The following is a 13,423-nucleotide window of genomic DNA, read 5'->3' on the forward strand; positions in this document are numbered from 1 at the left end:
CCGCCCATCCAGGGCTCCATCCTACTCCACCCGTACGCCCTCACCCACTCGTGTATCTTGTGCTCCATTATTTTTCCATATTATTTTGTCGCGCATTCAGTGACCCTCCATTCTCTCTCTCTCTCTCTCTCTCTCTCTCTCTCTCTATTTCCTCATACTTTTAAACGAAGTTATTAATTTTCAAATATCAAGGTCTCATGCCCTAGAAATCCTGAATTTTTTCAATTTATTCGAAAGTTATTCAGGTATCTACTCAAAGTTAAGTTCCATTGCCTTTAATAATCGTCAATCAACTACTTTTAGTCAAAGTAAGTAACCGTACAGTTACGTTATATAAATAAATATAATATATTTGTTCAAAGTCTTGAATTCAAAAACAAAAATTGCATTTTATATATTTTTTATCTAAAATAAAATTGTATCTATAAATATATATATATATATATATATATATATATATATATATATAAAAAATATACATATATATAAAAAAAAAAAAAGAAAAAAAATAATATATAATATATATAAAAGAAAAAAAGGAAAAAATAAACCGATCGTGAGTATGTCCACTGACAAATGAGATTTTACTTTTGAATAAATTTGTTTAAAATGCCCATACATTTATTCCTCAATTAATACAAATGTCAAGAATTTATACAATTTAAAAAAAAATTTGTAATTCTATGCATTTTTTAATAAAAAAAATTATAATATTTTGTTATGCATTATCGTATACGCTTTCATAGATCTAAATTTGAAACAACGATTTATTATTTTTAATATTCATATTTAAAAAATAACATATAAGCATATATAATATATATATATATATATATAAAAGAATAACTTGATATTAAATATATTTAATAATTTATTAAGAATAATAAGTAGTTCTACATAATGAATAAACAAGCCTAATTGAAATACCCACATGTACTACAATTAATAACCAAAAATACTCATTAAACAAACAAAAAAAAAAAGAAAAGAATAGATAATATTCTTTAATTGCTACAACGAAGTATTAATAGGATTTAGGGTCTTATGATACTTATTACATTTAGATGAAAAGTACTTCTACTTGTTTATTTGAAATTGCAATGTAACGAATTTTACGAATAATAATATGGGTTTGAATTTGCTGCTTTTATAATAGAGCATAATTTTATTGCTTCCTATTTAAGATTCATTAAAAATAGCTAAATATTATGAAGAAAAAATAAACAATAAACACCTTAAAAAAAGTTCTAACTATCTCGAATTTAATGATTTACTTAAACGAATTCTTATAATTTGAATACTGATTCAGTCAGTTGTAAAATAAACTGGGAAGTAATAAAATTGTACGTATACTACTTTCTTTAGCAGTATGCCGTTAAATTTTCACTATCACGTGAAAGAAAAATTGCGTGGCTGCTAATTACACGCATAAAAAAAGTACATAAGGTAACAAAATAATTATTTACTTTAACTGGGAAATTATCTTCAGTTTTTTAACAGTATAACTATTAACTTCCGTTATCTTCTTAATAATATCATTAGTTGAATTATATTCATTATTGTACGAAAAAATTATTTATTTACAAAAAAATTGCATCATTGTTTTAAAACACTTATTTGTAAATAGTGATTACTCAAAAAGAAGTAACTGATTTAGCCTTTTTTTATACATATGTTTGTGCACGTCGGTTATAAATTTCAATTGAGTCGACTATTGTTATTATTTTTAGTATATTTTTATGTGTTCAAATATATAGATAGTAGCTATGTATAAAAAATTTTTTTCTGAATTATAAAACTATTAACCTTAAAAACCAACAAGATTTTCATAAACATATTTGACTTTATGTTTTTTTAAATAATTGATTTTTTAAATAATTGAAAACTGAGCTGCATTATGCGCATAAAATAACGTCATAATGTGCTATTCCTCTAGAATAGACGTTACACTTTTTTTTTTTTGTCTCTATTTTTATATAGGTATTTATATTTTATTTGTGCGACAACAACGTTGTATATAGAAAGAAAGGGCAGAGAAAAGAGGAAAAGACCAGAAGAAAGCGCATTCTAACATTTCTCGAAACTTTGTACATTTTCAATGTTTACGTGAGTGTCCTCGTTTGAAATAAGGCAGTAGGATTAGGATTCTTATCTGCAAAAAGTAACGTCTAAAAAAGATAACCATTACTTGCATGGTTCTACTTACAATAATCTACAATTAATAGATAGACGGGATTAATAGATAGATCAAAAGATAGATTATTAATAAATATCACCAGATTTAAGTTATAAATTTAGATTATTAATACGAACATGACTACTTGATAATGTAAAACGTTGCTTAATTGTGCAGAGTGTTTTTAAATTTTAACGCATATGCTATTAAATGCAACAATAATTTCAAGTGGCGTAAGGTTGCAAAGTATTAGCATTTCCATCAGCATCCGATGAAAAGTAAAAAAGTAGGTCGGTAGATAGGAGACAGTTTGCTCAGACAAGAAAACTGTCAAAAATCGCAGGTCTCGGGCGTTGCAGCGACAAGCAGATATCGATTCTCCTGCAAGTAAGCAGCGGGAGAAGAAAAAAACGTCGAATCAGTCGAGGGGGGACTTTCGCTTAAAGGTCGAAAGCCCCCGCGCGAGTGCAAAAGCGCGCCAGGAGAAAGGCCTGAGTAAACGAACAGCTCTATGAAAATAAATTGTAGGACCCGAGTGAGTGACCGGGCCCAATAGTCGCGGTCGACCTTAATCACAAAAATGTTTTCGATTATTTGCCCGCGGCGGATGATCGAGAGGAGGAAACCCGTTCTCGCAGCATATGACCTGCCGTTTCGGCAGCCACGCGCCTATTTGTTTTTCTGGAACGAGTCGAGCCATACTCATTCCTTCCATCATATATATATATATATATATATATATATATATATATATCATTTTATTTCCTAGGCCCCTCGCGGTGGCGTTGTCCCCTTAGTATTCCGGAAATCGGACTATGGGGCTATCGAGTGAAGACGTCGCCGTAGCAGCCCCCTCCCAACAATATTGGAAGGTAAAAGTTTAGTGTGCGTACGTGTGTGTGTGTGTCACCGTAATTCGAATTTTCGAATTTCATGCTACGATATATGTTTGATCTTGTTCTTATAATGCAATGCAATTTTTTTTTGAATTGTCAGTTTTTTTCGTTCAACCTATAAGCATACATATAGGCTTGATGCAATCTTAATTGCATCTTCATCCAAAAATTGAACTTAAGAACTATATATGAAATAGATAGGGGTGACATGCTTTGACTTATATGTCAATGAACTGTCGAGATTCGTATATGAAAATAATCATACTTTATTTGTCGTTAATTATATAATACCCAATGCGTTCGTGGAATACTTTAACTAATATTATTTTTATAAGTTTTTAGTTTGTACGGATCTTTAAGATGTTTGAAATTTGGAAAAAGGAAAAATGAACATAAATTAAAAAATGACATCGATGAATAATAAATTTGATCTTTCTCGATATATCGTATTTGCATCTGTAACTTTCATCCAGTATTCTGTTAGTCCATATATGTTTTTTTTTTTAATTTTTGTTTTTATTATTGTTTTGTAGTACTTTAACATTAATAATTAATAATAAACATCGCCAAAAAGAACGCACTTTAATCATTAAATTTGTAATAACACATATTGGTCCATACCTTGTTTGAACAGAACTTTAAATTAAGTGCACTTATATAAAAAAAAAAAAAAAGACAAATACGAAGAAAGAAGAATTTGGGTGAGAATTTCGTCGTCTGTAAAAGAGAAGAGAAACAGTCTCTTAATCTTGACAACATGAAATTTTTTCGAGCGATATAGTGGAAACGTAAAAATTACAATAATTACAACTGTGATAATATAATTTAGAAACATTGATAATAACATTCAACAACTTGTAAGGAGCCAATTGATCATGAAAATAAATAAAATGAGAGAACGGTGATCAATACATTCTCTTGGGCTTAAAGATTCTTAGCTATGCCAAACTTTTGGCGTCATGCCGAAAAAGAAGTGGATCAAGCTGAAGAACTGCAAAAAAAATGTAATTATATCGAAAATCATACAAAAAAAAAGAAAAAAGTAGTGGTGGGTGATATGCATGCGCCGACCGCATGACGCGACTCGTGTTTAATTGCCGGCGGTTAATGGTAATGAGCGCGAGTTCGAGCGAACGAGCACAGAGACGAGATGTTGAGATGAAAAACGACGTTCCAAAATACGGCCCGAAGCTAACTTTCATACGCACGTGATCGTGTCCCTTTTATATCACGGCATATCGACTATGAATAAGTGGCCCGATCGTGAATATCGCCGCCGCGCAGTTATACTTCCTTCCTAGATCTCGCCTCGACATCTTCTTCGTCCCATCTTTTCGTCATTATTCTGGAATGTTTCCTCGTTGCGTGCCGATGGAACTTTGGAGCCTTACTGTGCTTCTCGAGTTAATCGTAATTCATTCATCTCTTTATGTATTTTCTTTTTTTTCAACGCACTTCTTCGCGCCATGATCAATTACGAGAAATACACGTATTACCATTTAAAAAGACATAAATGCAAAGCGTCTAACGGCCTACGTGCACAAATGCCAATGTAACATCGATATAATAATATGTACATTGTAAAATAGAAACTCTTGCAGGCCTATTGAACAAATTGTAGCGATATTATTGATATTACGTTTATTGGCGTGTGAGCCAATGAAGCGAGCGACTTTCTCGTAAGTTCCGCAAATCCAATGTCGCGTTTCATAATAATGTCGGATTTGTTTTACTTTTTACGTTTGAGATCGATGGTCTGCTTGTGTGAACCATTCGATCTACGCATATCTATTTAATCGAGAAAGTAGAAATTTATTTAACTTTTCTTAAACTTCTATTAACGTTCGGGTATACCTAGAAGTTTGTATCAAGGTATATACGATTTACTGATATAGTATAAGAAAATTAATGAAAGTTATGTACGAACACATATTTTCTTAACAAAAAATAGACTATATCCTTAATGACTATTTAAATTGATTTAATAAATTAACGAAAAATTTTAAGGTTTTTCGCTATTACCGAATAAATAAAGATCATAAAATCTATTTTTACATCGTGACTATTTTGTTGGATGTACTCTTTTAACATTTAACAAAATTTTCAAAAATAATAGTTTAAAATAAGAAAAAAACATGATTATTAAAGTAATAAATTAAAATCTGCATGGTGATAAAAATTTTGATTTTCATCTTGCATATCAACTATTGATATCAAATATATTCATAAATACTTTATCGTATGTATATTTTAAAAAATATGTTATTACTAATAAGTGAACGTAATAGTAAATAGATATATTGTATTTTCATGTCGAATTTTCACGTCGAAAGATTTGAAAAACATTAATTATTAGATATAAATGAAATTTTCATATTTTATTAATCGAATGTACATTCTTCCATATTTATTAATCTTAAATATACAAATCAAATAAAATATTAACTTTAATATCATTTATTCAGCACGGAATATTTTTACATACAATAAGACACAACTATATATACAAATTCATATAACTGCTTCCATAAATTTGTATAATTTAAATTCCTTTAAATTTCATAAAATTTAAATAAATTTTACTCATAGAAAAAATATGATTGAGAAAATAAATTAAATGCATTCGTTACATAAAGCCTGATATCTTATATAAATGATATATTAAATGTAGTTATATATGCATATTAAACGGTCTTATTTAAAATAATCGCAAAAATTAAAGAATAAAGAAAATTCAGAATAAAATTATACGTCGACAAAAGAAAGCAATAGAAATATAAATTATTTAAATACAAATATTAATTTAACTACAAATACGGTATAAAAAGAAAATGTTTAAATATCTATCATTATTATATTAATAATGTGTAGAATTTGAGCATTTTGTTATATTTAATTTAATATATGTAAAGTAGTTTTAATATCTAATATAAATTCACTGCACTGTAGATGATACTTTTAATGAATCAACATTGAAATTTCTTAAATCATTATCATTATCATTTATAATTAACACAATTACTTGTACATTATCATATTGTGTACGTATGGACATAGCTAAGTTAGACATAAAAAAGCAAAATTAAATATAGAAAAACATATTTAATTCAGAAAATTACCAACGACAGACCAAATGTCGTTATCCACGTTATAATATAATAAATTATTAAATAATCTACAAACTTTTCACTTAGTTTAAATTGTGATTACCTACGTATGTAATATAAATGCAAAGTCAAGTCTGTTATCAATAGGCAGTTATCATTTGTCCGTTATCCCCAGATCGCCTCAAATATGTCAACGTATCATCAATGCAAATTTAAGATCTGATCACTAGACAATAATATTTATAGTTTTTCAATTTATTTCTATGCAAATTGTATATAATAAAATTACTAATCAATGAATTAAGTTTTAAGATAATTGATGATGAAGACAACCATAATTGATATTGAATATTTTTGTTGATATAAATGTTTTTACATTATTTTTAATTGTAAGATTTTTCCATACTATAATTTATAATTAATATTTCATTCAGGTCATTTTGAATATAGAAACTCATGCAAAAATTATATAATAATGTATAAATAAGATTAGATTATTACGTACAACAAAAAACGAAATATTTAATGGGATTAATTATATTTAATGCTCTTATTTTTCTACTTAACAGCTTCTGTTAGGTTATCGGGTAATAATGTTAATATTTAAATTAATAGTTTTTTTTTAACGCTAATAGACTTTATAGCTGTTTTTTTATTTACATTTCTTATTCAATATAATTAATTATTATTTAAATAAGCATAATTATATTAATAAGAATCGAGAGTGGATTTGTTTTATTTATATATTTGCATGCAAAAGAAAAATATAGAATAATATTAAATTATATTTCAACAATGAAAGAATGCTTTAGATTAATAATATTTTATAAATCTTACTTTTTGCTTGTAAATCCCCAATACCAATAATTATGTCGTTCTCATTTAAATAAAGAATTAAATATATTTATGTATCATTATAATATTGTCAACTTTAATATTCATTATAAATATGTATTCATTATTAAAATATAAATTATAAAATATCATTTTATGATTAAATTATTTAAACATATTTTTCTAGTAATCAATTTCATTGATTACTTGAAATCTTGAATGATTTAAAATACAAAATTCCATTTCAATTTGCCGCCATTGAGCAAATATTTGACTTTGCATTTTGAGCAATTAACAAACGCTTTATGAATATAAAAGTCCCTCAAAAGTCCGAACTTTTCAAAAAGTTCAGTTAGTTTATAATGCCGCTCTATAAATTTCAAACTTCACATTTTGGTGGAAAAAAACGGAACGCTCGACAAATGTGGGCAGCTTACTCGACATCCCTAAACGAAACGACAATTTTCAAGAAAGATCCTTGAATAATGCACCAGTGATAATTGTTAATATTGTTAATCATCCGGGCAAGTCAAATAGCTGTGTACTATGAATTTGCTTACAAATTACATTTGCCTTGCAAATAGTGATCGGCCGGACACACTGGCGTATGGCATTAATTTCAGCCAAAAGCTTTTCGTACATAACAGGATCCGCGTGAGAAGAAAGTCGCGATCGCGGCCTACTTCGATTGCTCAATCGGCGCCCTGATTTTGCACTACTGCATTATCTTTTAGTATTTGCGCAATCGGGCGACCCCCTAATACCAAATAATTTGCCACTTTAAACACGGGGGCACTCGTGCGCGTGATTTTCATCGAATGAGCTTCAAGTTCTAAGCTTCATACTTTGTACAAGCAAACTATTGCTTTCATTTTTATTAGAAGTTATTCCTAAGACCTTTCACAATACATCGACATTTCATAATTCGAAGGAAAAATGAAGAACTTCATTGTCATTTCACCAGAATTCATAATTTTCAAATGGATTTTAATATTTGCTCCCTTACATTTAAATTATATTTTGTTCGGATAATGAGTTAAGTCAATATAAGGAATCAAAGGGAGCATACTCGCTAATTATTAAATATTACTTTCGAAATCGCAGATAAACACTTTGTTTTTAGGTGTGAAGTATATGTACTCAGGCAAGCGCTGCACGATTCATCGAAGAATGTGTTCTGTTTTTTGAAATTTAAATAGTCAAACAGGTAGGTGCTGCGATCGTGGATCCAATAGCAACACATAATCCTTGTCTAGCTTCGGAAAATCCGGGAATCGCCATAAACCAATGAGAGTCCGACGAGCAGTCGGTTAATGCGAGGAGACGGTGTGCCCAGGCAATTTCGAAGAGCTGGGCCGACAATATAGTGCAAATAAGTTTAACCATGGACAGGCATATTTGCACTTTTCGAGCATTGGTGAAAGAGACTTTCGTAATGAGAACTCGTTGAAGATCGCATATACCTCGTGATTTTGCGTAATACGTTTCTTTGTGCTGCGTTAATAGATGCGTTCGATGCTCGTGTGCACCTTCGTTTTAATCATTGTATAGTCTGCACTTTCTTTCTCGCCATTAATTGCTTTTCATTTTCTAAAATCTGTATTACGCAATAAGAGTCTCGGGTGAATAATTAGATATAACAATTTCACGCAACGGCGTTTGTATTGTCTCCATAGTTTGCTCATTTTGATAAAAAGTGATTTAAGGATGTTAATAATACATCGCTTCCTTCTCTTAACAGTAGTCTTTATCTTAAGATAATAGTATCTTCGTTCAGTATTTATTACAATTTTGAATGTTTTGAAATATCTTTCGTTCGAACTCTTCAAGCGATTCAATGTTTTTTTATCGTGTTTATAAGCGTAAAGAATTTGTTGCTCAGCCGCTGCAGAGAATCTGAGAAATGCGGTCAAAGTATTTGATTTTGTACGTAAGTATCACTATATCATATTCATTTACATAAATTCAACCGGACCCGAGCGGTCACTAGTTCACTATACACACATACACTTATCATATGAATTTCAGCTTTAACCCCGTTCTTTCAATTTTTTTATTGGTTAATTGTTGGTTCATCAATTTATTCGCCAATTCACAATGTCAAAACTATATGACAAACGTCGCGTAGACTTAAAATTCTGTAACTTTTCCTTAATAAATTCTAACGAGGAAATCGCATTAAACGTTTAATTAAAAAAGCAAATAAGACCGTACGCATCGTTTGCAGTAAAAAGTCATTTATAATAAATCACTCCAACTTGTAGAATTTTGCGACTCTTCCAATGCTCTCTCATTCAATCAGGCGTTCATCGAGCTAAAATGATAAGTACGAATATTAGAACGTTTATTTTATTACTTCCTGGCTTCGATGCTTACTGCTGCTCGACCCTATCACAATAAGGACTAATTTTACAATGCTTTTCAATCTTTAAGTTTATAAAAAGTTTGAAAGAGCAGTTATACTTAATACACTCGTAAAAGCATAGCGTATTTAACAAGTGAAAGAAGGGGAGAACCTAAATAAAGGATTCGTCGCATGAGATTTACGAATAAAAGGCTCGAGGTAAGCAGGCAGTGATAATAAAAGGACACTCGGGATGTAAGTGGCTAGCGGTATAATAAATTAAAACATAGGAGCGAGCGACAGATCGCGCACCTTCCCTCTAACAACCGGATTTCTCTAACGGTACATTGTACCAGACTCGACAATGCACCCACCTTATGTGATTCATTACACTAAATCGATTGCTCTTATCCAAATGCACCGCGCGTCTCTCTCTCTCTCTCTCTCTCTCTCTAGCACTCCTTGGAAAATAATCGTCCATCAATCTTTTATTAGGGGATTCTCAAGTTCAGCAGTGATTCATCAGTGATATTCAGAATACTTACGCATAAAGAGCTTGTGATCTTGTGATTAAGCCACTAATTAGTATATTATTGTTTTAATATGCATAAATTTCATTCAATTGCCTGTGCACATTAAATACCACCAGCCGTTCATTATACATTTTTATATTTTTACGTTTAATATAACATCACCGAGGTGAAATTCAATCAGTTCAATGAAATAGAATTATTTTAAAATATAATATATTATCTATATATGTAGATTTTTTTTTTAAGATTGACTAAGCATTAAGAATCTAAATTTAAAAAATTATAATAAGAAAATATAGACAAAAAAAATGCTCTATCAATGTCTAATTCATTCATTGACTTACCAATATTTAAAGTATAAATAAACTTTTTTGCCCATTGTGCGTTACTTTATTCAACATGTTTAGCATAGGCACGCGTTTTCCATTGAAAACATTACATCTAAAAAAAAAAAAAAAAAAAAAGAATGAAAACAAAAGAAAAGGAAAGAAAAAGTACAAATTTAATAACGAGTTTATTTTATCAATTAATTACGTTTTTCGAGTTCCATTAATTCGCTACTTTCACGAAACTAATGCAGTAACGTTAAAAAAAAAAAATAATATCATAATCGAATTAGATAAGCTATTTCCGTAAACTCTTAATTTCTAAAATAGCAAATCACGGGCTTGCTGAATCGAATATATAGTTGTTACTCTTATCGATGCGAGTACACTCCCTAATCCGTCACTTTCCCGCTTATTTAAGGCCGCCGACATTAGCGGTGCAATCGCGTTCGACCTTCTTAACGATCTACGATTGTGATAATTTTGGTGCGAACGAGTGCAATGCGATGCGACATGATCAATCGCAAGAAAGCGATGATTGACAGCTGCGTCGTTTCCTTTCTCCGAGTGGAATACATACGGGACAATTTGAGATTGGAATAATGACGATTCCTGTGGACAGAAGGCAATTATCGGTGAGCAGCTTTCGTTCAATGATCAACGGCCTAGGGAGTCCAGGCTATTTTCGAAAACAGCCCGACCCGAGAAAAACCGGACTCTTAATTATATATTATTACAATCAGTTAAGTCACGCAGGATGTTTATCGACTATGAAGACGTTGAAAAATAAAGTGCTTGCACGCACTTAACGTTCGGCAATAGCATTTGTATAATAATAAGAGGAGGACCGGATTGATGTTGCCGTTAATATTTTGACGACAGCCGACTGGCGTGAAAATATTCAAGTGGCGATTACGAGTAATTAGAAGAAGCCGAAAGGAGCCTAAGTGTTGGAAATACAACTGGGCCAAAATATACCAACACAACGGCATCGTCATTGTGATTTATTCGTAATGTGGTGCCGTGAGAGTAAATCAATATTGTCAAACTCGTGAGAAAGGACGAGGAAACACACGTCTGAGCGATATTTCATGGCCGTTGCCTCTTTTCTCGAGGTCATTTTGACAGAGGCACGAAACGAGGATGTAACGAGGCTCGCGCGGTGCCGATGTCGCATAATGATCCTTTCATCGATAAAAACTATCCTCTGAGACAAGCTGCGATCTCTTTCCCCGTAAATGTACGAGCATTAACGAGGTACGGAGTTCGCCGTTGTCATTGAGCCGACGTGAATTTGTGTGGCTGACTTGTGCGTGAGCGCGAGTTGAAATTAATTTAATAAAAAAGGATTATCGAATGGCAACGTAGCTACGGATAAACACGAAACGCCTCGATTTATCATCGAGCGTAATTCTCTACAATGTTGAAGAAAGTAATTTCACCAGAAAATTCTCTCGCCATTATGGCACTCGGCTCGCATGACTTCAAAGCCATATCATTATCTAGAAATTTAAATTACCTATTTTAATCCGCAGAATTAATTATTTTCAATTTTCTTTCTTAATTTATTTAAGAGCGGTCGTGCGCCGTTCTGAAAATTTCAATCATCGGAATTCACGCCGCGTTATGGGACAGAAGGGTAAATGAGTTAATTAGTCACGTCATTATTTTACGCATAGACGCAACTGATATGAGAAATGGAAATCATATTATTATTATGAGCAACATTAACTGTAGGAATGGGCATAAGTATGTTCCCATCATCTGCAACGTGCAACTTTATAGGTAAATCTTAAGTTAAAGAATCTTGACTGTATAATACTGTACCAAAGCCGTTGTTAATGGTGAACGCTTGATTAGAATATTGTTCGATGTAGTTTGCGTGAGTGAATAAACAAGCTGCCGATGATGGTAACACTTGAAATCAAAGTGCGTTTATTTTAACGCGTAAGAGTATAAATAGTGCATTTGAAAGGTCTTTGATAGTGACAACAAGTTTCACTGTACGGACTATGTCGGCTTACAACGAGTTATTAAGTTTCGCTTTCCATTGAAATGATCAACAACCTGCAACATTGTTGGACCGTTGAAGCAACGACTAAGCAATGATTTCCTGCATATTAATGATCCACGCTTCGTAAACTTTTTGAATTATAATTCGATTAAATGCCCGAAGTCTTAAATTCTACAATTAAATTTTTAATTTATTTGTTTCGATTACTTTATAATTATTATTTTATCGGTAAAATTGAAAAATATGGACAAATTAATGATGGATTAGAAATTTCACCTTCCCATTTTACGTAAAAACTGAATTTATTTTCGAAAGCTAGGATCGAGTAAAAATTTTCAATTGATACTAAAATTTCTATTTACTAGCATGAAATATCGCGCATCGTTATTATTAAATAAAATGATGTTTTATTACAGGATAAGAATATTTGATTTTTCAGTGATAAGTTTATTATGTTAACGATGTACGATAGAAGAATGAGGACACCGTATGATATTATGATACGAGATTTTCGAATATTATAGATGATTTTTCACAGACATCGTGAATATTTGAATGACATTGTTATTTGATTAAAAATACAATTACAAAAAAAAAAAAAAAAAAAAAAAGATTTCTCCTCCATACGCCTTATTATAAAGGGATATAAAGATTTTTCCGAAAGAGTTCGATTGAGCACTTAGACAATATCAGCCAAGACCTAACCCACACCTCTTCGTGCTTACTATCCCAATCTTACAAAATTTTACAAAAATATCTAAAAATTCCAATTTTTATTCAACACGTAATATAAAATATATGCTTAAATTACATCGATAAAATATTCTACAATAAATACACGTAGTAAAACTTAAATTTGCATAATCGTACAACCAGTTAAGTAGGTTTTATGTTAGATTTAAACAGTTACAAATAATACTATGCGAAAATATTTTTTTTCTACGCGTGACTTTTCTAATTTAAGACCCGAGTTTTTCTACAAATCGAACATGTGTATTTTTTTTTTCATTTTATTGATTTATTTTTTCTCTAATTCACAAAACCTTTTATACATCTGCATCTGTACATGAACTATAAAATATAAATACAAGTTGTAACTTTATATAATCATTTGTTAACAATAATATTACTGCATTTATCTAACATACATCTATAAAGACTATAAAGACAAATTATTTTTCGTTTTATATCTC

General features: G+C 30.6%; 1 protein-coding gene across 1 annotated transcript in view; it reads right to left on the reverse strand.

The window, feature by feature from the left end:
* The window catches only part of LOC105364454 (elongation of very long chain fatty acids protein 4), a 28,915-nt gene that overhangs the window by 8,746 nt on the left and 6,746 nt on the right, over positions 1-13,423 (reverse strand). The gene's annotated exons all lie outside the window — the stretch shown is intronic.

The sequence above is a fragment of the Ceratosolen solmsi genome, unplaced genomic scaffold (genome assembly GCF_000503995.2).
Source record: "Ceratosolen solmsi marchali unplaced genomic scaffold, CerSol_1.0 scaffold39, whole genome shotgun sequence".
In the NCBI taxonomy this organism is placed as follows: Eukaryota; Metazoa; Arthropoda; class Insecta; order Hymenoptera; family Agaonidae; genus Ceratosolen; species Ceratosolen solmsi.